Genomic DNA, 24,871 nt, shown 5'->3' with positions numbered 1-24,871 from the left:
ACCATCTGCACCGGTGGAGGCCATGTATGAAAAGAACCACAGTGAAAACCGCTTTCCTGACAGCCGGGCTGCCTGCATGCTGCGGTGAAGGGGTTAATTACTATAAAACGCTTGCCGTAGTGATAAGGGTAATCCATAAGATTCAATTAAGTTTATCAGGCAATTAGACACACAGAGGCGCAGTCACGGTAATTACATCGCACAGATCATCAAGAGAGGAACCGGATCTGTAGCAAATCTCCCGAGAACCAGATCCAACCTCTACTCTCCTAGAAAGCGGGGAGACAGTCTCCTGCCCCCACGACTGGGAGAGAAGGCAGGGGCAACCGCCACCACCAAGGGTAATGTGTGAACACAGCAGAATAGTGAGTGCAGCTCTGGAGTATAATCCAGGAGGTAACTCAGGATCAGTAATGTAATGTATGTACACAGTGACTGCTCCAGCAGAATAGTGAGTGCAGCTCTGGAGTATAATACAGGAGGTAACTCAGGATCAGTAATGTAATGTATGTACACAGTGACTGCACCAGCAGAATAGTGAGTGCAGCTCTGGGGTATAATACAGGATGTAACTCAGGATCAGTAATGTATGTACACAGTGACTGCACCAGCAGAATAGTGAGTGCAGCTCTGGGGTATAATACAGGATGTAACTCAGGATCAGTAATGTAATGTATGCACACAGTGACTGCACCAGCAGAATAGTGAGTGCAGCTCTGGGGTATAATACAGGAGGTAACTCAGGATCAGTAATGTAATGTATGTACACTGTGACTGCACCAGCAGAATAGTGAGTGCAGCTCTGGGGTATAATACTGCAGGTAACTCAGGATCAGTAATGTAATGTATGTACACAGTGACTGCACCAGCAGAATAGTGAGTGCAGCTCTGGGGTATAATACAGGATGTAACTCAGGATCAGTAATGTAATGTATGTACACAGTGACTGCACCAGCAGAATAGTGAGTGCAGCTCTGGGGTATAATACAGGAGGTAACTCAGGATCAGTAATGTAATGTATGTACACAGTGACTGCACCAGCAGAATAGTGAGTGCAGCTCTGGGGTATAATACAGGAGGTAACTCAGGATCAGTAATGTAATGTATGTACACAGTGACTCCACCAGCAGAATAGTGAGTGCAGCTCTGGAGTATAATACTGCAGGTAACTCAGGATCAGTAATGTAATGTATGTACACAGTGACTGCACCAGCAGAATAGTGAGTGCAGCTCTGGGGTATAATACAGAAGGTAACTCAGGATCAGTAATGTAATGTATGTACACAGTGACTGCACCAGCAGAATAGTGAGTGCAGCTCTGGGGTATAATACTGCAGGTAACTCAGGATCAGTAATGTAATGTATGTACACAGTGACTGCACCAGCAGAATAGTGAGTGCAGCTCTGGGGTATAATACAGAAGGTAACTCAGGATCAGTAATGTAATGTATGTACACAGTGACTGCACCAGCAGAATAGTGAGTGCAGCTCTGGGGTATAATACAGGAGGTAACTCAGGATCAGTAATGTAATGTATGTACACAGTGACTGCACCAGCAGAATAGTGAGTGCAGCTCTGGAGTATAATACAGGATGTAACTCAGGATCAGTAATGTAATGTATGTACACAGTGACTCCACCAGCAGAATAGTGAGTGCAGCTCTGGAGTATAACACAGGATGTAACTCAGGATCAATAATGTAATGTATGTACACAGTGACTGCACCAGCAGAATAGTGAGTGCAGCTCTGGGGTATAATACAGGATGTAACTCAGGATCAGTAATGTAATGTATGTACACAGTGACTGCACCAGCAGAATAGTGAGCGCAGCTCTGGAGTATAATACAGGATGTAACTCAGAATCAGTAATGTAATGTATGTACACAGTGACTGCACCAGCAGAATGGTGAGTGCAGCTCTGGAGTATAATACAGGGTGTAACTCAGGATCAGTAATGTAATGTATGTGCACAGTGACTGCACCAGCAGAATAGTGAGTGCAGCTCTGGGGTATAATACAGGATGTAACTCAGGATCAGTAATGTAATGTATGTACACAGTGACTGCACCAGCAGAATAGTGAGTGCAGCTCTGGAGTATAATACAGGATGTAACTCAGGATCAGTAATGTAATGTATGTACACAGCGACTGCACCAGCAGAATAGTGAGTGCAGCTCTGGAGTATAATACAGGGTATAACTCAGGATCGGTAATGTAATGTATGTACACAGTGACTGCACCAGCAGAATAGTGAGTGCAGCTCTGGGGTATAATACAGGATGTAACTCAGGATCAGTAATGTATGTACACAGTGACTGCACCAGCAGAATAGTGAGTGCAGCTCTGGAGTATAATACAGGATGTAACTCAGGATCAGTAATGTATTGTATGTGCACAGTGACTGCACCAGCAGAATAGTGAGTGCAGCTCTGGGGTATAATACAGGATGTAACTCAGGATCAGTAATGTAATGTATGTACACAGTGACTGCACCAGCAGAATAGTGAGTGTAGCTCTGGAGTATAATACAGGATGTAACTCAGGATCAGTAATGTATTGTATGTGCACAGTGACTGCACCAGCAGAATAGTGAGTGCAGCTCTGGGGTATAATACAGGATGTAACTCAGGATCAGTAATGTAATGTATGTACACAGTGACTGCACCAGCAGAATAGTGAGTGCAGCTCTGGGGTATAATACAGGATGTAACTCAGGATCGGTAATGTAATGTATGTACACAGTGACTGCACCAGCAGAATAGTGAGTGCAGCTCTGGGGTATAATACAGGATGTAACTCAGGATCAGTAATGTATGTACACAGTGACTGCACCAGCAGAATAGTGAGTGCAGCTCTGGAGTATAATACAGGATGTAACTCAGGATCAGTAATGTATTGTATGTGCACAGTGACTGCACCAGCAGAATAGTGAGTGCAGCTCTGGGGTATAATACAGGATGTAACTCAGGATCAGTAATGTAATGTATGTACACAGTGACTGCACCAGCAGAATAGTGAGTGCAGCTCTGGAGTATAATACAGGATGTAACTCAGGATCAGTAATGTAATGTATGTACACAGTGACTGCACCAGCAGCATACTGAGTGCAGCTCTGGACACACCCCAGAAGAGGAGGAGCGTCGCAGCTGAGCCTCTGAAGGCTGGGGTTTTGCTAAGCTCCTGGGAAGGGAGGTTATTTTCCTGCAAGGACTTTCCATCTGCCCCCTTCCCAGGAAAGAGGACTCTACCTGGGACTGAGCGCCGGGGCTGTGCCCCTGGCTCCCACCCTCCGGCAAGCCAGCTGGGGGTGGGGGGCCTCATCCACCACCAGGAGGCCCAAGGCACAGCCAGCCAGTCCCAGGGATGGGGAAAAAGCGGACCCCAGGGGGCCGCAAGGCTCCAGGGTCCGGGACCCCCGAAGTGAAGGCTGTGGCGGGCCCTTCCCCCGGAGGTGCAGCAGCCGGCAGAGGTGAGGCGGGGCCCCCCCTTAACATCTGGGGCTCCAAGGTTGCGGGAGAGCCAGCTACCACCTACGCCTCCCGCATTCATGCCCACCTCTCCGAGTACGAGGAGGCCGGCAAGCAGCTCAGGAGACTCCGGGGGGAGTTGGAGCGAGCCCGGGTCATCAGTAAAAACAGGCTCCCTGCCTCAAAGAGAGCGGAGGTCACCGCCACGGTCAAGCGGCTGAAAGGGGAGATTCGGGCCCTGGAGGACCGGCGAAGTACCATCATGGCCGGCAGCGGCCCCTTCCAGGAGAAGCTGCAGAACGAGGACCGGTTCAGGGCCATGGCCGGTGGGTCTCCTGGGGGGTCAGGAGTCCCCATCCAGGTGGAGGAAAGCGAGGAGGAGGAAGAGCAAGATGGCGCCCACACCACACCCGGGCCACCTCCACCTGAAGACCTGGCGGACACCAGCGTGAGCCAGGTAACATGCAGCGGGATAGCCCCCGAGCAGGTGGCCCTCCCGCTGGACTCCAGTAACGCGGAGGAAAGCGGGAGCGAGGGGGAGGATGGAGGGAGCGGGAGTAGTTCTGAGGGGGGCTGCCTCATCCTTAAACAAGTACGGCAGACTGAATCCCCAGCACGGTTTGGCACACTGTTGTTTGGGTATGAGGTCTGCCAGGAGGATGAGGCAACTGGGAGGAGGAGAAACAGGAGGCGCAGGCGTAAGGCCTCTGAAGGCGTGGAGGAACAACTGGTTTTTGCTCCTCTTCCCGGGGCCCCTCTGTCCTGCTGTGTGGAACCCGCTACCCACCCCGGCTCGGGCCCTGTGGTGGGTCCGCAGCGAGGGAGCGGGGAGAGAGATGACTGTTGTGACCTGACTGTCGCATCTGGTGACAGTTCAGACCAGGGCAGCGACATGGAGGTCGGTGCTGGTTGTGGTGGTGGTGTCCAGGCTCAGCCCTCGGTGGCAGGGGGGGCTGGCCTGGCACCAGGTAAAGTTGGTACAGCCAGGGCCGCACCTCCGGCGGCGAGTGCTGGGGCTTCTGGACCCCCCACGTACGGATCCGCTAAGTCTGGATCACTAGTGGGGGTCCAGAAGCCTAGGAAGGGCGAACAGAACATCAAGCAGCAGCTGAGGCGGTGCAAAGTGCTGGTCGCTCCCATGTCGGCGCCTGTGGTGAGAGCGGGGTCTCCGGCACGTTGACCCAAAAAGGGGTCCGTGCAGGGGGCTCCGCCGCCGCTGGGCGACGAGGGGGAGTGGCCGGCCTTGCCTGTCTCAAGTGGTGGGCATAGGGTGGCGGCGGTGGTCCGTGAGGGGGGCGTAGCCTCCCCGAGTGTTGCCCGGCCTGCAAAGGCTGTGGCGTGCGGGGGGGGCATGTCCTCCTCGGCCGTCGTCCCACCCACTGCGTCTGCGTCGCCCGGGGGGGCATGGCCTCGCAAGGGGTCGCTGCTCTGCCCGTGGTGGCTGTGACTGGCGGGGGGGCGTGGCCTCAGCGGTCGCGGCTCCACCCGCTGTGCTCGCGTCACCCGGGGGGGCCGTGGCCTCGCAGGGGGCCGCGGCTCTGCCTGGGGTGGCTGCGACCGGTGGGGGGGGCATGGCCACTGCGGGCCTGCTGCCCTCTGTCCCACCCACCCTTCCAAGTAATGCTGTGCTGCCCCCAAAAGCTGGCGGGGAGTTGTCGGGTCCCCGGCCCACCTACCTTCATCTGGGGGTGCGGGGACTCTGGCGCTCCCTGGCAAGCCGGCAGCGGGGGTGAAGAAAAGTGCAGGGCAGGGAGCGGTGCCAGTGGCCGTCCCTGCCCAGAGTAATGAAAACTCAGCAAAAGAAAAAAAAATGGAGCTGAAACCAGGAGCTGCTGCTGCTCCTAGGCCCAGCCAGGGCAGAGTGCATGATGTCATCAGCACTGAGGCATTTAAAGGGGCAGCAGCGCTCCTGGACAGGAGCTGGAGTAGCTCCCAGCAAGAGAGCTCAGGGCCCCCAGCAGGCAAAGAGAGGAACTACACTGGTTCGGGAAATGTAAAAAATGTAAATAATGTTGCTATGTTCACCAATTGTGCGAGTGAGAGTGAGTACGAAAGTGGAGTGGACATATTTGAGGAGATGTTTGCTGAAGTGAATGGTGATATGAGTGACATGGATGAGGGAGTGAGTGATACTGTGAATGTGGGTGAGTGTGCTGGAGTGAATGCAAATAATAAAAGAGTGAATGGGAGGACGAATGAGGGTGCTGGCACAAGTGGTGGTAGTGGTGGGAGGGCTGGCCCGTCTGCCCCCCTGGCCGCAAGACCCCAACATAGTTATGCGGGGTCTTGCCGCGGCTGGGGGTCGGGGTGGTCCTCGGGGTGGTCCTGGGGGGGTCTCCTCGCCTCCGGGCTCCAGGGACGGCGCTTTGCACCACCGTTTCCTGGAGGCCCTCAAAAAAGGAGAAAGGTCGATAGTGGTAGAGGGGAGGACAGTGGACTTGTCTTTCTGGATAGAGAGACACGGCCTTGCTGCCTTCCAAAACCAAAGGGAGGGAGGGACTGTTTGGTCTCTCCCCACAGCCGGGCAGGGGCCGCAAAGGAGGAATGTGGTCCGTCTTAGGTGGGGGGGCAGTGAAGCTTGTCCACCTAGGAGCAAGGTGGTGGAGCTCCTCCTTAAGATGGGCTTCGGGGCGAATGACGTCTTTGCCCTGATACATCCTTCGGCGTCCCGCTTCTTCGACGTCAGCTTTGTGCGGCCAGAGGGGCTTGAGCTCTTCTGGTCTAACTATGAGCTGGTGCGGAAAGAGCCCGGATGGCGAGACTTCGTTGCGCAAGCGGTGTCTCGCCAAAATTCCGTCAAGCGAGTGACCGTGGTCACTTGTAACGAGTCACTTGCCGGCGTGGACATTATGACGTGGCTTTCCCGTTACGGAGAAGTCACCGAGGTCCCCAAAAAGAACAGGGACGAATTCGGCATCTGGTCGGGGGGCTGGACCTTCATGGTTAAACTGAAGGTTTCCGGCGGCACGGTCACCCACATCCCTTCCTCGGCGTTCCTGGGAAGGGACAGGATCCTGGTCTTCTACCAGGGGCAACCGAAGGTCTGCCACAAGTGCGGCGACCCCACTCACTTCAGCGCTAGCTGCAAGGTACAGAAATGTGCCTTGTGTGGTGGGGTAGGTCATCTGGCCGCCTCGTGTAAAGACATTCGGTGTCACTTGTGTGGTGACCTAGGTCACCCTCTCAGCCGCTGCCCTCGCTCCTTTTCTAATGCCGCTGCAGGCCCGGCGGGAGGAGTCCGTTAGGGAGAAACCTCTGGCGGCGCTCCTGCAGCTGTGGCAGGTGGTGGCGGAGGGGAAGGGGCTGAGGGACCGGTGAGGAAGGGCAATGCCAAGGTGAGGGGCCCCGCGTATGTGCGGAGGCAAGAAAAACGCCATGGGGGTGGGGGGCAGGTGAAGTCTCGGGCAACCGGGTCGATGCCTGCTCCTCCCTCCAGGCCCGTGGCAAAAGCCTCTGAGGTCCTGAGGGAGAGTGTGGTGAGAGAGATCAGGAGGATGGAGAGGGAGGATAAAGCGGCTGACTCGGACGGGTCCTCACAGTATGAAAGTGTTGATGAGGAGGTCCAGGAGCAGCCTACAGCAGCGGGTGGCAAAAGTAAACGTGCCAATCGTAACAAATCGGGGGGGATGAAGGCTGGCAAGCCGTCAAAATCTCCCCCGCCCCCGACCACCAGGGTGCGCACGGAAGGGCCCGCTGACCCCCCTCTGATTGATCTCTCCAACCGGTTCAGTGTCCTCGGAGGCTCGGATGATGGGCCGCAAGACGAGGATGCTGGGCCGGGGGTACCACCGGAGGGTCCTTCGGGGGATGGTGGGGTCCGTCCCTCAGGGGGCAGTGTTCCTCCTGGGGGGGGGACAGACCTGGAGCCCGGGGGCGATGGACACAACGGGAGCTTCCCTGAAAAGGAAGGTGTCCGACCCCTCCCCAGGTGGAGGTGATAGCAGTGGTAAGAAGTTGGCCATCCAACTTGATCACCCATGATGGCGGAACTCGCCCCGTTGACGCTGGCATCTATTAATGTTGCCAGCATAAAGTCAGATGCGGCTCGCTTCACGGCCTTTGATTTTTTCTCCCGAATTGAGGCAGAAATTTTATTCTTGCAAGAGACCAGACTAACAGACATGGGGGCCATCTATAAAGCACGGAGGGAGTGGAGGTGCGGGCCCTCATACTGGTCTCTTGCGGCCGAGCCGTATAGCGGGGTGGCAGTCCTTTTTAAGACTGCAGCTGTTGATTGCCGACGGGTTACTGAGTTGGAAATGGGGAGGTGCCTGATCCTAGATGTCTTCATGAGGGGACAAGAGCTCCAGCTCATCAACATCTACGGCCCGCAGTCCAAGTGGGACCGCAAATGTCTCTTCCTGAGGATCAAGCCCTTTCTTTTTACGAGCCGGCAGGTGGTCTTCGGTGGGGACTTCAACACCATTACGAGGTCCCGTGACCGGGGGGGTCCCGGAGATCGCCTGGCTTATGATAGCGTTGCGCTGAATAGCATAGCCAGTGAAGCTCGCCTGGTGGATGTCCACATCCGGCACACCCCAGGTCACGGGGGTTTCACCTACCATAGGGGTAGCAGTAGGTCTAGAATAGACAGGTTTTTTTTGAAGGAGGACGCCATCTTTTCTGCTGTGTCCGCCGTTGAGGTGGAGTTCTCCGATCACTGTCTAATTTTCTTTTCTCTGAATGTTGCAGAGACTCCTCGGATGGGAAGAGGGCTGTGGAAGCTCAATTCGTCCCTGCTGGAAGAAGCGGAGGTGAGACAATCCTTCGAGGATTTTCTTCAGAGCCAGGTACCGCTGTTGGATCTCTGTAGTAGAAAGTCAGAGTGGTGGGAGATCTTCAAAAAGCGGGTGGCGGGGTTCTTCCGTCAGCTCTCGAGCCTCAGGAGTCTGAACAGGCACCGCTTGTACCAGGCCCTGGGGAGGAAACTCGAGCAGCTTGTCTCGACTGGAGGTGACCGTGATGAAATCTCCAGAGTGAAATCTTTACTCAAGAGGTGTCAGTATGATAGACACACATCTTTGGTTTTTGAGAGGGACTTCGGGAAGTACCGCTCGCCCGACCCTTACAGAAACTGTAAGATGTCAGTGAATTGTAAGATGGTAACAGGACTGATCGACAGTACGGGGTCCCTGAACAGATCCAAATCAGGGATCCTGGAGGTGGTCAGATCCTTCTACTCACACCTCTTGGAAAAGAAGGATCTGGATCGGGACAGGATGTCGGCTTTCCTGGCTGAAACCGTCCCTGAGCCAGGGGGTGATCCCTCTCTTGGTGTTTTGGCAGAAGAAATCAGGGAAGAGGAAGTGAGACTGGCCATTGATGGGCTTCGGCCCAAGAAATCGCCAGGTCCGGATGGCTTAACATCCGAGTTCTATAAGACTTTTAGGGACTCCTTGGTCCCCCTCTTGACAGGGGTATTTAATGAGTGTCTCTCCTCGGGCACTCTTCCCGACTCAATGAGGAAGTCAGCCCTCATTATTCTGTCAAAGGGTAAGGATCCGTCCCGTATTGAGAATTGGCGTCCCATAGCGCTTCTCGATACGGACCGGAAGGTTCTGGCCAAGGTGCTGTTTAATCGGCTGGTGAATTTTGCACCCCAGCTCCTTTCAGGGGCCCAGCATTGCTCTGTACCAGGCCGCAGTACTTTTAGTGCTGTGCTCGGTATCCGAGAGGCAGTGGAGCAGGGTAGGGCAGGCCACTGGAAGGGGTACTTGCTGTCATTAGATCAAGCGAAAGCCTTTGACCGGGTCAACCACGAGTACCTCTGGTCCGTCCTTTTGAGGTATGGTCTGCCTGGGAGGTTTGTAAAATGGTTAGAGATCTTGTACCAAGGGGCTGAGACTTTTCCGCTGGTGAACGGTTGGTCAGGTCGCCCTTTTGAGGTGGGTTCTGGGGTCCGTCAGGGCTGTCCGCTGAGCCCGCTTTTATACGTGTTCGCGATCGATCCCTTCCTAAGGAGGGTAGATCGTGGACCATTGGCGGGAGTCAGGATGGACCAGGCGGGCTCTGGGTCCTCTCTGAGGGTGGTGGCGTACGCCGATGATGTTTCCCTTTTCGTGTCCTCAAGAGGGGAGGCGGATTGGGTCATGTCGGAGGTAGTGCGCTACTCGGAGGCATCCGGGTCCATGATCAACCGGGATAAGTGTGAAAGTCTCTGGCTGGGAGGGGGAGATCCCAGGTTTGATCTCCCAGACACCCTTCCAGGGCCCCAGGCCACCGCCAAAATTCTAGGCATCGAATTTGGCCCCGGGGTTTACCCCCAGCAAAATTGGGAGGGCAGACTTAAGATCGCCGCCCAAAAGGTGGACCAATGGAAGGGTTGGTCTTTAAACCTGAGGGAAAGGGTTGCCCTGGCTAAAGGCTTTCTGCTACCTTTATTAATATACCTGGGCAGTGTTTGCATCTTGCCGGAACCTCTCTGGACACGGGTCTATAGCCTGTTCTTCCAATTGTTTTGGGGGAATAGGCTTAACCTAATCAAGAGGGAGGTTACATACCGTACGAGGAGACTAGGCGGGTTGGGTATGGTCAACCCGGTGGTGTTTCTAGTAAACACCTTTCTTAAGACTAACATCTCCAACCTCTGGCTAGAGAGGGCTCCTCCGTGGGTAGTCTCCTGCAAGGGTTGGCTTTGGCCTTTCTTCCAGGAATGGGAGACAGGAGGACAGGTGAAGGACCTCCGCACACCTCATGGGCATCTCCCGGCTTACGCTACCCCGGTTCTGAAGGTGATCCGCCGGTGGGGTCTGGGAATGTGGGAAATCATGACCATGTCGAGGCAATGCCTTGACAGGAGGGTCCTGTTGACCCATTTCCAGAAGCCCCTGGCCCTTAAGGATTGCCCAGGCCGGGATCTGGAGGTCGGGCTGGGGCTTTTAAATTCTAAGCGGATCCCCATGAAGTTTTGGGACTTGACCTGGCGTTGCTTCCACGAGAGGCTGTATGTAAAGGATAACCTGAAGTGCAGGAAATCCGATGATCGGGGTTGTCCCCATGAGGAGTGTGGCGACGTGCTGGAAAGCATGGAGCACTTCCTGCTTCAGTGTCCCTTTAATGCAGAGGTGTACAACAGGGTGGGTGCTTCCATACGTTGGCCGCGGCTGGCGTCCCTCTCCTACGCTGAGTGGGCCTATGGAGCGTTCAGATCCGTGGGTGGTCGGGACCCGTGCACTTTATTCCTAGTCAGTGTAGTGGTTAGGTTCTACACTTGGAATGCACGGTGCCTAGTTTCGACGCGGAAAAAAACCCTCCCAAGGGATGAGGTGGTAGGAAACATCTTGGGTGACCTGGTGAAGGTCCGTTCTTTGGAGTTCGAAAGGTTGGGTGTGAGGAAGGCCTCTTGGCTTTGGAGAGGCCTCTCCTTTTAAAAACGCACTCAAGGGAGAGCTAGCTCCGTGTGAATGAGGGTAGGGATAGCATAAGTTTCACTGGGTGTGCTAGGGACAGAAGTAGGGCCAGATAGGGACAGGGAGGGACAGGCACTGAGGGACAGATAGAGAGTTAGTTATATTAAGTTAGGTGGAGTAGGGACAGGAAGGGACAGATAGGGACAGTTTCTTTAGGGACAGAAGCAGGGACAGTCTTAGTTGTTGAGGGACAGGGTGAATGAGTTAGTGAGGGACGGGGCCTCGAGAACTCCTTTTCCTGGTGGTGGGCTAAAGCATGCCACTCTAGACTTTTGTTTTGGAAACATAGAGCATTAATGGATATTGGGCTTGCAGGCACTGATCTTGGGTCTGCAAAGGAAAGTGTGTGGTGGCAAGCCAAAACAAATATGGTAATAATGTTATGTGGTGTATATGTAGATATATATTGTATATTTGTATTATTTTTGTGTATTATACATACTTTCTTTTGTTTTAGTTAGGAGTGCATGGGAGGGTGTAGTGAGGTTGGGAGGGGGGTGAATGGGGGGTGAGAATGGGAAAAGAGGACCTTTATCCGAAGGGAAAGTGGATGGACAAATCGTGGAAAGGAAAAGAAGAATGGACCACGTGGTAAATAGCATAGGTTTTGGGTGGAGCCGGGTGAGGGTTTTCCTCTTGGAGCATAAACTGTTGTTGCCAAGAGATAGATGTGATAGGCCATGAACATTGATGGACCTTGTGTGTTTCGTGTAATGGGCCATGGACTTTTGGACCTTGGGTGTGGTGGGGGGATGATAAATAAAAAAAAAAAAAAAAAATTATTAAAATTTAAAAAAAAAAAAAAAATTTTTCGTAGAGGTGTTAGGCTGGTGCTGGGGTTTTGCCAGTATAAGTGGCTATGGTTTTTTTTTTAAGGCAGAAGGGCCGGAATATGGTTTTTTTCTTTATTACTTGTATATAGGTATGGGTGCAAAGTGCGAATGGAGTGTGAAAGGGTGTGCGTAGGGGATGAATGTGTTACATAGGGGTTTCTTTATTTCAAGTTGTATAGGGGTGGAGGGATCCTGCTGGGGCCCTCTAGGCTGGAAAGCCTGGGGGATCAGGTAAAATTGCGAGGTTTGCACAAATATTTATGTCGGGAGCATTGTTTGTCTGCTATGTATTGTGTTTTGTATTATGTAGTCTGTTATGTATTGTGTTTTGATACTTTTATTATAAAAAAGAGCTACAGGATGTAACTCAGGATCAGTAATGTAATGTCTGTACACAGAGACTGCACCAGCAGAATAGTGAGTGCAGCTCTGGAGTATAATACAGGAGGTAACTCAGGATCAGTAATGTAATGTATGTACACAGTGACTGCACCAGCAGAATAGTGAGTGCAGCTCTGGAGTATAATACAGGATGTAACTCAGGATCAGTAATGTAATGTCTGTACACAGTGACTGCACCAGCAGAATAGTGAGTGCAGCTCTGGGGTATAATACAGGATGTAACTCAGGATCAGTAATGTAATGTCTGTACACAGTGACTGCACCAGCAGAATAGTGAGTGCAGCTCTGGAGTATAATACAGGAGGTAACTCAGGATCAGTAATGTAATCTATGTACACAGTGACTGCACCAGCAGAATAGTGAGTGCAGCTCTGGAGTATACTACAGGATGTAACTCAGGATCAGTAATGTAATCTATGTACACAGTGACTGCACCAGCAGAATAGTGAGTGCAGCTCTGGAGTATAATACAGGAGGTAACTCAGGATCAGTAATGTAATCTATGTACACAGTGACTGCACCAGCAGAATAGTGAGTGCAGCTCTGGAGTATACTACAGGATGTAACTCAGGATCAGTAATGTAATCTATGTACACAGTGACTGCACCAGCAGAATAGTGAGTGCAGCTCTGGAGTATAATACAGGAGGTAACTCAGGATCAGTAATGTAATCTATGTACACAGTGGCTGCACCAGAAGAATAGTGAGTGCAGCTCTGGAGTATAATACAGGAGGTAACTCAGGATCAGTAATGTAATCTATGTACACAGTGACTGCACCAGCAGAATAGTGAGTGCAGCTCTGGAGTATAATACAAGATGTAACTCAGGATCAGTAATGTATGTACACAGTGACTGCACCAGCAGAATAGTGAGTGCAGCTCTGGGGTATAATACAGGATGTAACTCAGGATCAGTAATGTAATGTATGTACACAGTGACTGCACCAGCAGAATAGTGAGTGCAGCTCTGGGGTATAATATAAGATATACAGTGGGCTCGGAAAGTTTTCAGACCCCTTTACATTTTTCACTCTTTCATTGCAGCCATTTGGTAAATTCAAAAAAGTTAATTTTTTTCTCTCATTAATGTACACTCTGCACCCCATGTTGACTGAAAAAAACAGAAATGTAGAAATTTTTGCAAATTTTTTGAAAAAGAAAAAGTGAAATATCACATGGTTATAAGTATTCAGCCCCTTTGCTCAGACACTTATATTTCAGTCACTTGCTGTCCATTTCCTTGTGATCCTCCTTGAGATGGTTCTACTCCTTCATTGGAGTCCAGCTGTGTGTAATTACACTGATAGGACTTGATCTGTAAAGGCACACACCTGTCTATATAAGACCTCACAGCTCACAGTGCATGTCAGACCAAATGAGAATCATGAGGTCAAAGGAACTGGCCAAGGAGCTCAGAGACAGAATTGTGGCAAGGCACAGATCTGACCAAGGTTACAAAAGAATTTCTGCAGTACTCAAGGTTCCTAAGAGCACAGTGGCCTCCATAATCCTAAAATGGAAGAAGTTTGGGACCAGCAGAAGTCTTCCTAGACCTGGCCGTCCAGCCAAACTGAGCAATCGTGGGAGAAGAGCCTTGGTGAGAGAGGAAAAGAAGAATCCCAAGATCACTGTGGCTGAGCTCCACAGATGCAGTAGGGAGATGGGAGAAAGTTCCACAAAGTCAACTATCACTGCAGCCCTCCACCAGTCGGGCCTTTATGGCAGAGCGGCCCGACGGAAGACTCTCCTCAGTGCAAGACATATGAAAGCCTGCATAGAGTTTGCTAAAAAACACATGAAGGACTCCCAGACTATGAGAAATAAGATTCTCTGGTCTGATGAGACGAAGATAGAACTTTTTGGTGATAAATCTAAGCGGTATGTGTGGAGAAAACCAGGCACTGCTCATCACCTGCCCAATACAATCCCAACAGTGAAACATGGTGGTGGCAGCATCATGCTATTGGAGGTGTTTTTCAGCTGCAGGGACAGGACGACTAGTTGTAATTGAAGGAAACATGAAAGCAGCCAAGTACAGAGATATCCTGGATGAAAACCTCCTCCAGAGTGCTCTGGACCTCAGACTTGGCCAAAGGTTCACCTTCCAACAAGACAATGACCCTAAGCACACAGCTAAAATAACAAAGGAGTGGCTTCAGAACAACTCTGTGACCATTCCTGACTGGCCCAGCCACAGCCCTGACCTAAACCCAATGGAGCATCTCTGGAGAGACCTGAAAATGGCTGTCCACCAACGTTCACCATCCAACCTGACGGGACTGGAGAGGATCTGCAAGGAAGTATGGCAGAGGATCCCCAAATCCAGGGGTGAAAAACTTGTGGCATCATTCCCAAGAAGACTCATGGCTGTACTAGCTCAAAAGGTGCGTCTACTCAATACTGATAATAATATAATTCACCGCACACTCAGAGGGGTTTCTTTATGCAAATAAGTGCTTATTTTTATTATATACAAAACATGTGGGAGCCAAACAAGTATATATAGCACGAAGTAGAAGCGATATAATTTAATACGACGTTTCGGCTCAATCCGAGCCTTTATCACTTTTATCGCTGTAAATAAAGAGAAATACATCAGAAAATGAGAAAATAAACACAAGAGAATTACAACACCATACAAAAAAACAAAAATAATCCCAATAAACGACAATAGTAAAACAATATATACAGAGCATATACAAATATACAATATGGTACATGTAGAACACTCAAGTAAAGAAGGTTCAGTGAACCAACTCCATCTTAGGTACAATAGGAGAAAAGGTGATTACCTGAATTGAAATTCGGATCTTTGAATAAGGAAGAACAGAACTCCCAAGAGAATAGCCCAAGAAAGATGGCTGAAAGGAATTGTCAAAATCGTAGTTTAGTAGATTCACATGTGTAGACACCATGATGTCTCTATAAGGTCATAAAGCAGGCCATCTACACAAGGGGAATACAATGTTTTGCTGTTATATAAAGGTGGATGTGTTCCTTATGACAGATAATATAGTGTTCAGGATGTCCGTAATACCGCAATATACTGTGCACGGAGCAGGCATAGTTGTATGTAGTTTTTAAATGGTATATATATGCTATACGATATGACTATTGGTTACATAGGTGTCCCTAGATAGTATCATATATCTCAGTGTACTTTGCATGAAAAGGTTGCTGTAACTAAATAGTATGTGCTGGTGTGCACACTCTCAGATGATAGTCAATTAAAAAAGCGTCCCTGAAAAGTGCCACTAAAGATGGCCATGTATACAGTACCTGGTGCAGTGGTGCTAGATAGCGGCGCTCCCACGCCTAGCTGCAGTGGCGTCATGCTAATACAATCAGGGTGAAGTGGTATTTAAATAGGGACCGGGTGGTAGCGTCAGACCGGAAGTGAACCTCTGAACCGGAAGTGACGTCGCGCTGTCCCAATAGGAGCACTGCGCATGTCTAAGGACTATACTATTAAGCTGTACACATACAGCGGTTGCCCTGGTGATAGGGAAAATAGCGATTTTTTCATCCTATCAGAAGGAAAGCGGTATAATGTTGTCATGATGTATGGATTACATAGGATACAGACTAGGTAAATGTACTATTGATCAGGAACAGATAATTAGTAAAAATTGCATAATTATGGTTAGGACATCTTCCTTATTCAAAGATCCGAATTTCAATTCAGGTAATCACCTTTTCTCCTATTGTACCTAAGATGGAGTTGGTTCACTGAACCTTCTTTACTTGAGTGTTCTACATGTACCGTATTGTATATTTGTATATGCTCTGTATATATTGTTTTACTATTGTTGTTTATTGGGATTATTTTTGTTTTTTTGTATGGTGTTGTAATTCTCTTGTGTTTATTTTCTCATTTTCTGATGTATTTCTCTTTATTTACAGCGATAAAAGTGATAAAGGCTCGGATTGAGCCGAAACGTCGTATTAAATTATATCGCTTCTACTTCGTGCTATATATACTTGTTTGGCTCCCACATGTTTTGTATATAATAAAAATAAGCACTTATTTGCATAAAGAAACCCCTCTGAGTGTGCGGTGAATTATATTATTATTGGTAATAGGACCTACAGGTCTGTTACACCTGCACCTCGCCATTGGACTTGAGTGCACGCTAACCTCCTGGTTACGTTTGCTATATTGGCGTTTGCACCAGTCACTCCCCTATCTCCATATGTCTACGGACACATTTGCTTATGACTTGGCTACGAGCACCAATATTTTGGCTCAAGTTACTAGCTCCAACGAGTTTTTGAGAACTCCAGTCCAAGAGCTTAGGACCCGTGACTATGAAAAAGCAAAACGTAGATTTATCTCGTATGATTTACATTGTACTACACTGGCAGAGTACCACAGACAGAATAAGATTCCAAGGGGGCTTAGGAGTAATCTCCGCCCTACTCTCTTCTCTGACAATTCAGAGTATTGTGAAAAGTATAAAAAGATACTTAATAAATGTTCATTAGACATTATTATATTGACGGTGGAATATCTGCAGAGGGCCATAGTGGAAACTAAACAAAATATACAGGCCATTGAAGCGCAACTCTCCACCTCTATCTCCTCAACGGAGTGGACATCTCTCAAAACCAAAACCGAGAAAGCCCTGTCCGAACATCTAAAGTCTCTACAGGAACGTAAGAGGCAGAAATTTCAGCGTGATTCAGACGACTATTCTATGAACAGAGTATACAAATGGAACGATACATCCGCTACTACGGGTCCCTGGCGCAGACCTTATTACCAACGAAGAAATGGGTCCTTCAGTTCCGGAAGCGACTCCTCCACAAACTCTGGCAGACAACGTTTTTTAGGAAGAAGCCGCAGGGGGAACCAGCGTACCACAGACCCACCAGGCGAGGCAGGAGAAAGGATGGCAACCCGCTCACAGGTGAGACAACAGATATAGCATCGGAACTGGTGATCAACATTTCAGACTATCTCCTCTCCCCGTCAGAACTCTCCGTGCTACAGAAGGGACTTTCTTTTTGTCCCACTCCCATGTGGAACTCGTTCCAACTCGAAAAAGACCTCAAGCGATTTTATCGAACTATTAGACTTAAGACCCATTTTGGCTTGTCTCCTAACCCTATGGGTGAGGGGACAACATTATCTTGCGATATTCAGGTTCCTAAATTGTCTATTTCTGCACTTGGTCTTCGCAACCCGAGTAAATTCTGTCCTCCTAGCACATACCATGCGGCGGAGACATTCATTTCGCTGGTGGACCGTGAGGTCAAACTACTCTCTCATCAGGCACAACTCGGTCTCTTCAAAACTCACTCTAATCTGTCACTTACTGAAAAACAAGCTCTCAATTCTATTCACAATAACAAGAACATCGTAATCAAACCGGCTGATAAAGGCGGTGCTTTAGTGGTTATGAACTACACTGATTATAATAAGGAAGTGAATAGGCAGTTATCTGACACTAATACCTATAGGATTATCCCTAGGGATCCGGTTTCCACCATTACTCACAAAATCAAGGAACTGACCAAAACTTATCTGGACAGTCATACAATTGACCAAAAAACTGCCAATTTTCTGATTAACCCTCATCCGATTACACCGGTTTTTTATATTCTACCTAAGATACATAAGTCCTTACAAAATCCACCAGGCAGACCGATTGTAGCTTCTACGGATTCAGTTCTATCTCCATTATCCATTTTCCTTGAGAAAATATTCACACCTCTAGTCAAACAGACAAGGTCTTTCCTCTTGGACACAGGGCATTTCTTGGAAGTCATTCAAAAATTGGGTAATGTACCACCAGGCAGTATCCTTACCACCCTAGATGTCAATAGCCTATACACATCGATCACCCACGATAAAGGAATGGAAGCCGCAAGATTCTTGCTTAATTCTTCAGACCTGTCCACAGACTCCATGGAATTCTGTATAGCCCTACTTAAACTAGTATTGCATGAAAACTACTTTCTATATGAGGACACCTACTATGTACAGAGGTGCGGGACTGCAATGGGCGCGAACATAGCGCCGGCTTACGCTAATGCCTACATGAACCTGTTCGAGATTAATCATGTTTTCTCCAATAATCTTTTTTCACAATATGCTATAGAATATCATCGCTATATCGATGATATCTTCTTTGTCTGGACAGGTACGATATCATCCTTACAGGATTTCCATCTGTATCTCAACTCCATTTATCCAGAACTACAATTCACGCTACATTTCAGTATGGAATCAGTTCCTTTTTTGGACACGAGAGTTTTACAGGATAGTGAGGGTACTCTCTCAACGGACCTATATTGTAAACCTACCGATAGTAACAGTCTTTTACATTACTCGAGTTGTCACCCAAGAGCCACTAAGAACAGTCTACCACGTTCACAGTTCAACAGGGTAGCACGTATTGTATCGGATCAGGATGTCCGCAATGAGAGGCTCGACACAATGGCTAGGAAATTTAGGGACAGACGGTATCCATCCAAATTGCTGGAGATCGAAAAACAACGGGTACTAACACCCCCTTCCCCTCCACCTACAAGATACCCTAGAGAAAGGATCCCTTTTGTTCACACTTTTCATCCGCTGATGCCTAAAGTTTACTCTATTATTAAGAAACACTGGCCTCTCCTTTATAAAGCTTACCCGGACATCGGTTCTTTTGAGGCCCCTGTATTGATCTGTACTAAACGTCCCACCAATGTCCGTGACAAGGTGGTAAGGGCTGACATAGGCAGTAAAGTTTCTACTACTACCCAGAGGTTACTCGCCCCTCGTCGCTGTGGCACATTTCCCTGCCTCACCGGGGCAGCCTGTTCGAATGTGATCAGGTCAGACAATATCACTCACCCTAGGACAGGCAAGTCTTTTCCGATACGTGGCTATTATACGTGCGATTCAAACTTCGTGGTTTATTTGGTGAAATGCCCATGTGGCCTCCTCTATGTAGGGGAAACAACCCAACACGTCAAAGACCGTATTGCCAGCCATAAGTCAACGATTAGATGTCAAAAAAACTGGTTACCCCTGCCTGAGCACTTTACTAAATACCGACACTCAGTTGCACAGTTGAAATACCAGGTAATTGAGCATGTACCCCGTCCGAGGAGGGGTGGTGACCATATCAAATTATTAAGAGAGAGGGAAACATACTGGATATATAAGCTTGATACTCTGACCCCTAGAGGGCTGAATAGAGAAATAGACTGGCTTATATAATGACTAACAACCTTTTTCTGTTATTTTTGCAGACTCGTTAGTACACTTTAACCCTAGGTGAGTTTGCTCCGCCCACTGGACTCTGTCTTAGATTGAGATGTTTGCCCCTGTGTATGTGTATATATGTATATATATGTAATTTTTTTGTGTATATATATATATATATATTGATACACTTATGTCTACATGTCCATACATAAGGTATTGTACATGAGTTAACAATGTTTTGCTGATTTTCATTATTTTCCATCTACCTCTTTTTATTTTTATTTTTACTTTACATTTTTTTACTTTTTTACTATTATTTTTATTTTTATTTGTTTTCCCTATTTTTCTACGGTTTTCTTTTTCTTTTTTAGGATTCACTATTTGTCTAGATGTCCTAACCATAATTATGCAATTTTTACTAATTATCTGTTCCTGATCAATAGTACATTTACCTAGTCTGTATCCTATGTAATCCATACATCATGACAACATTATACCGCTTTCCTTCTGATAGGATGAAAAAATCGCTATTTTCCCTATCACCAGGGCAACCGCTGTATGTGTACAGCTTAATAGTATAGTCCTTAGACATGCGCAGTGCTCCTATTGGGACAGCGCGACGTCACTTCCGGTTCAGAGGTTCACTTCCGGTCTGACGCTACCACCCGGTCCCTATTTAAATACCACTTCACCCTGATTGTATTAGCATGACGCCACTGCAGCGAGGCGTGGGAGCGCCGCTATCTAGCACCACTGCACCAGGTACTGTACACATGGCCATCTTTAGTGGCACTTTTCAGGGACGCTTTTTTAATTGACTATCATCTGAGAGTGTGCACACCAGCACATACTATTTAGTTACAGCAACCTTTTCATGCAAAGTATACTGCGATATATGATACTATCTAGGGACACCTATGTAACCAATAGTCATATCGTATAGCATATATATACCATTTAAAAACTACATACAACTATGCCTGCTCCGTGCACAGTATATTGCGGTATTACGGACATCCTGAACACTATATTATCTGTCATAAGGAACACATCCACCTTTATATAACAGCAAAACATTGTATTCCCCTTGTGTAGATGGCCTGCTTTATGACCTTATAGAGACATCATGGTGTCTACACATGTGAATCTACTAAACTACGATTTTGACAAATTTTGACGATTTTGATTCAGCCATCTTTCTTGGGCTATTCTCTTGGGAGTTCTGTTCTTCCTTATTCAAAGATCCGAATTTCAATTCAGGTAATCACCTTTTCTCCTATTGTACCTAAGATGGAGTTGGTTCACTGAACCTTCTTTACTTGAGTGTTCTACATGTACCATATTGTATATTTGTATATGCTCTGTATATATTGTTTTACTATTGTTGTTTATTGGGATTATTTTTGTTTTTTTGTATGGTGTTGTAATTCTCTTGTGTTTATTTTCTCATTTTCTGATGTATTTCTCTTTATTTACAGCGATAAAAGTGATAAAGGCTCGGATTGAGCCGAAACGTCGTATTAAATTATATCGCTTCTACTTCGTGCTATATATACTTGTTTGGCTCCCACATGTTTTGTATATAATAAAAATAAGCACTTATTTGCATAAAGAAACCCCTCTGAGTGTGCGGTGAATTATATTATTATTGGTAATAGGACCTACAGGTCTGTTACACCTGCACCTCGCTATTGGACTTGAGTGCACGCTAACCTCCTGGTTACGTTTACTCAATACTGAGCAAAGGGGCTGAAGACTTTCCGTACCCAATGTAACTGCAGGCATAATATGACTGCCAATAGGGAAACATTATTACAGAAGCAGATCGAACAAAAATGATGTGCACTGAGGGATGTATACTAGATCGCACTGGCGGCCATTCTTTTCGGCGGTGTGGGATTACACAGGACGATGTGCTGCGGAGAGTGATTCCCTTTTATGATGCTCAAAAGGTCATTTCGTAGTGACAGCCCCCCGTGTTTACCTTTCCATGGTGAGAGCAGCGCTGTGCCGTTCTCCATCCCTCAGTATTAGGATTCCAGCTCCGGTAATAACGATCAATGAGATAATAAGTGACAGCCGATCGATCATCGGCTGCATCTTTACAGCTTACTGCAGTTGTAAGTTAACAGCACCATCAGGTATTCTACCGCAGGTGGACACATGCGAGGGCGCAGTGATCGGATGGTCACATATAAAGGAGGCTGCATAGATAATGTAACGTTCGGATCATGCCACGATTTTTTCTTCATGGGGTCGACATGACTCTGCGACCCTCAGAGGCTGAGCGTGGGCACACAGCAGTGTACGGGCGCGGTACGGTGGACCCATACTACACACCCCGCAGCAGCGGCACAGCAATGGCTTCCGTGTGGGGCCCCTATAAGAATCCATCAGGACTGGTTATCGCCCACTTTTCACAACCGCGCCATTCCTCACCGCCGTATTTCGAAGGACGTTGCACATCATCAGACGCTTCTCACTGACATTTTCATGAGTCAGTGGCTTGTGATTGTCTGCTAAGACCACTGACATGAGAACCACCGGGGGAAAAGTGACACCACGGCGGCACGGCTGAGCGATCACGTATATGGGGGTGCGGGCGAGATTACGGAGAGGTTTCCTTCTGTTATAGGAATCATCCGCTGTTGTAGTTTTCTTACTATGTTTGGTCCAGCGGTAGCTTTACATTCATGGTACATTCATGCATGAGCGCGGACCTTTAAATCAACCGCACAGGACTGCGTCACTTTAGTGCCACCTGCTGGTGGAAAGCGGATACTATATCTTCAGCACTGTAGTGGATAGAGGGGTATGTTCACATGTAGCAGAAGTGATGCGACCTGTCAATGGCTGCAACCAAAGACACAAAGTACCGAGCAGCGGCGGGGAGCAGACACTGGAGCCAGGGAGGGCGAGTACCATCTTAGTTTGTTCTTTTAGAGGATTTTGGGGGCCATTTTACTGAAAGCAGAAACCCCTTTAACTTTGTATTTGTGAACTCTGCTTCCATCTGCATCCATAAGAACACTCAATGCTTTTGCATTTTTTTTTTTTTTTTGCATCCTTTTCCGTGTTTGTGCAAGGTAATTATATCTTCTCTTACAGGGGTTGTCTATTCCAAGGCATAGGAGATCAATATCAGATCAGTGTGGGTCTAACATCTGGCACCTGTTGCACCATTCACTAGGAATGGAGAGAACTTTTTCTTGACACCTAAACCGCATTTTCCCCCCACTTCTAAATAATTGAGGAGGAATTTTAAGCTCAATCTCATTTGTTGAACTCAGGCACAAAAAAAAAGTGGTTAAAAGCTGCAAGATCCCACGAAAAAAAGTTACAGTTTAGAAATCAGAAGTTTTAAAACTTTTAGAACTTGAGAGTTTTAAACTACACTCACTGGCCACTTTATTAGGTACACCATGCTAGTAAGGGGTTGGACCCCCTTTTGCCTTCAGAACTGCCTCAATTCTTCGTGGCAGAGATTCAACAAGGTGCTGGAAGCATTCCTCAGAGATTTTGGACCATATTGACATGATGGCATCACACAGTTGGCGCAGATTTGTCGGCTGCACATCCCTGATGCGAATCTCCCGTTCCACCACATCCCAAAGATGCTCTATTGGATTGAGATCTGGTGACTGAGGAGGCCATTTGAGTACAGTGAACTCATTGTCATGTTCAAGAAACAATCTGAGATGATTCGAGCTTTATGACATGGCGCATTATCCTGCTGAAAGTAGCCATCAGATGTTGGGTACATTGTGGTCATAAAGGGATGGACATGGTCAGCAACAATACTCAGGTAGGCTGTGGCGTTGCAACGATGCTCAATTGGTACCAAGGGGCCCAAAGAGTGCCCAGAAAAAATTCCCCACACCATGACACCACCACCACCAGCCTGAACCGTTGATACAAGGCAGGATGGATCCATGCTTTCATGTTGTTTACGCCAAATTCTGACCCTACCATCCGAATGTCGCAGCAGAAATCGAGACTCATCAGACCAGGCAACGTTTTTCCAATCTTCTACTGTCCAATTTCGATGAGCTTGTGCAAATTGTAGCCTCAGTTTCCTGTTCTTAGCTGAGAGGAGTGGTACCCAGTGTGGTCTTCTGCTGCTGTAGCCCATCTGCCTCAAAGTTCGACGCACTGTGCGTTCAGAGATGCTCTTCTGCCTACCTTGGTTGTAACGGGTGGCAATTTGAGTCACTGTTGCCTTTCTATCAGCTCGAACCAGTCTGCCCATTCTCCTCTGACCTCTGGCATCAACAAGGCATTTCCGGCCACAGAACTGCCGCTCACTGGATTTTTTTTCTTTTTCGGACCATTCTCTGTAAACCCTAGAGATGGTTGTGCGTGAAAATCCCAGTAGATCAGCAGTTTCTGAAATTCTCAGACCAGCCCTTCTGGCACCAACAATCATGCCACGTTCAAAGGCACTCAAATCACCTTTCTTCCCCATACTGATGCTCGGTTTGAACTGCAGGAGATTGTCTTGACCATGTCTACATGCCTAAATGCACTGAGTTGCCGCCATGTGATTGGCTGATTAGAAATTAAGTCTTAACACACAGTTGGACAGGTGTACCTAATAAAGTGGCCAGTGAGTGTATATAGAAACAGTGACACCTGGTGGTCACAGAGAGGTAATACAACTTAATAAAATGTACAATATGAATGAGCCCTTCCTCGTCTCTAAACCACACATACCCAAAAATGAGAAATACATCTATAGATGTCATAATTCATTGTCCAAAGGATCCGATGGTAAAAAATGGAATACATCAGTGTGCATACTGGATGTTGAAAAATTCTCACCCACCATGTCTGTATGGAGCTTGTGCACTGGGCACAGTCATGGGGGGCAGATAACAGTCTTCCCCAAACTGTTCCACATAAAGCTGAAGCTACAATTGTCCACAATGTCTTATTATAAAGATTTCCCATCACTGGAGCTGAGGGTCCGAGGCCGCCCCCTGATAACAGCCCATAGCATTATCCCCCTCCACCATCTGTACAGGGGGCACAATGCAGTCAGGGGGTAACGTCCTCCTGGAATCACCAAACCCAGACTCCTCCATCAGACGCAGATAGAGAAGTGCGATCCGTCACTGCACAGAACACGTCTCCTCCAGAGTCCAGTGGTGGCGGCTTTACACCACTCCATCCGACGCTCGGCATTGTGCTTGGTGATGTACGGCTGCATGCAGCTGCTCGGCCATGAAGCCTCCGGCGGGGGCGCAGTGTTGGTGCTGATACCAGAGGAGGTCTGGACTGAGGACTCTGCAGTTATGGGGTCAGCAGAGCAGTGGTGACTTTTCTGCCCTCTGCTCCTCAGCAGTCGGCCCCCCGCTCTGTAAAGTTAAGGGGTCTCCACTTCACGGCTGTGATTCCTTCCACTTCTCGGTAATATCACTCACAGGGGTTCAGGAGGAAGAAATGTCATGGACGGACTTGTTACCCCGGTGGCTCCTATTACAGGACCGGGCTGGGATCAGTGAGCTCTGCACCACCGGCCGCTCTGTCACATGGTAGCAATGGCAGAAAGTTGCA

The 24,871-nt window shown here is 48.2% G+C and overlaps 1 protein-coding gene and 1 long non-coding RNA gene across 4 annotated transcripts in view; one reads left to right on the top strand and one right to left on the bottom strand.

Moving 5' to 3' along the window:
- The window catches only part of CHST1 (carbohydrate sulfotransferase 1), a 176,507-nt gene that overhangs the window by 148,611 nt on the left and 3,025 nt on the right, over window positions 1-24,871 (bottom strand). The gene's annotated exons all lie outside the window — the stretch shown is intronic.
- LOC141046920 (uncharacterized) lies at window positions 18,936-20,931 on the top strand. 2 transcript variants are annotated; one of them, XR_012219694.1, is made up of 2 exons: window positions 18,936-19,384; window positions 20,507-20,931. It is a non-coding gene; the product is annotated as an uncharacterized lncRNA (long non-coding RNA). The 2 variants fall into 2 exon arrangements; XR_012219695.1 differs by lacking the exon at window positions 18,936-19,384 and adding an exon at window positions 19,618-20,077.

The sequence above is a fragment of the Dendrobates tinctorius genome, unplaced genomic scaffold, assembly GCF_039654945.1.
Source record: "Dendrobates tinctorius isolate UK_male_01 unplaced genomic scaffold, ASM3965494v1 ptg000124l, whole genome shotgun sequence".
NCBI lineage: Eukaryota > Metazoa > Chordata > Amphibia > Anura > Dendrobatidae > Dendrobates > Dendrobates tinctorius.
The sequence above is the reverse complement of the archived record's forward strand: the minus strand, read 5'-3'. Positions and strand labels throughout refer to the sequence as shown.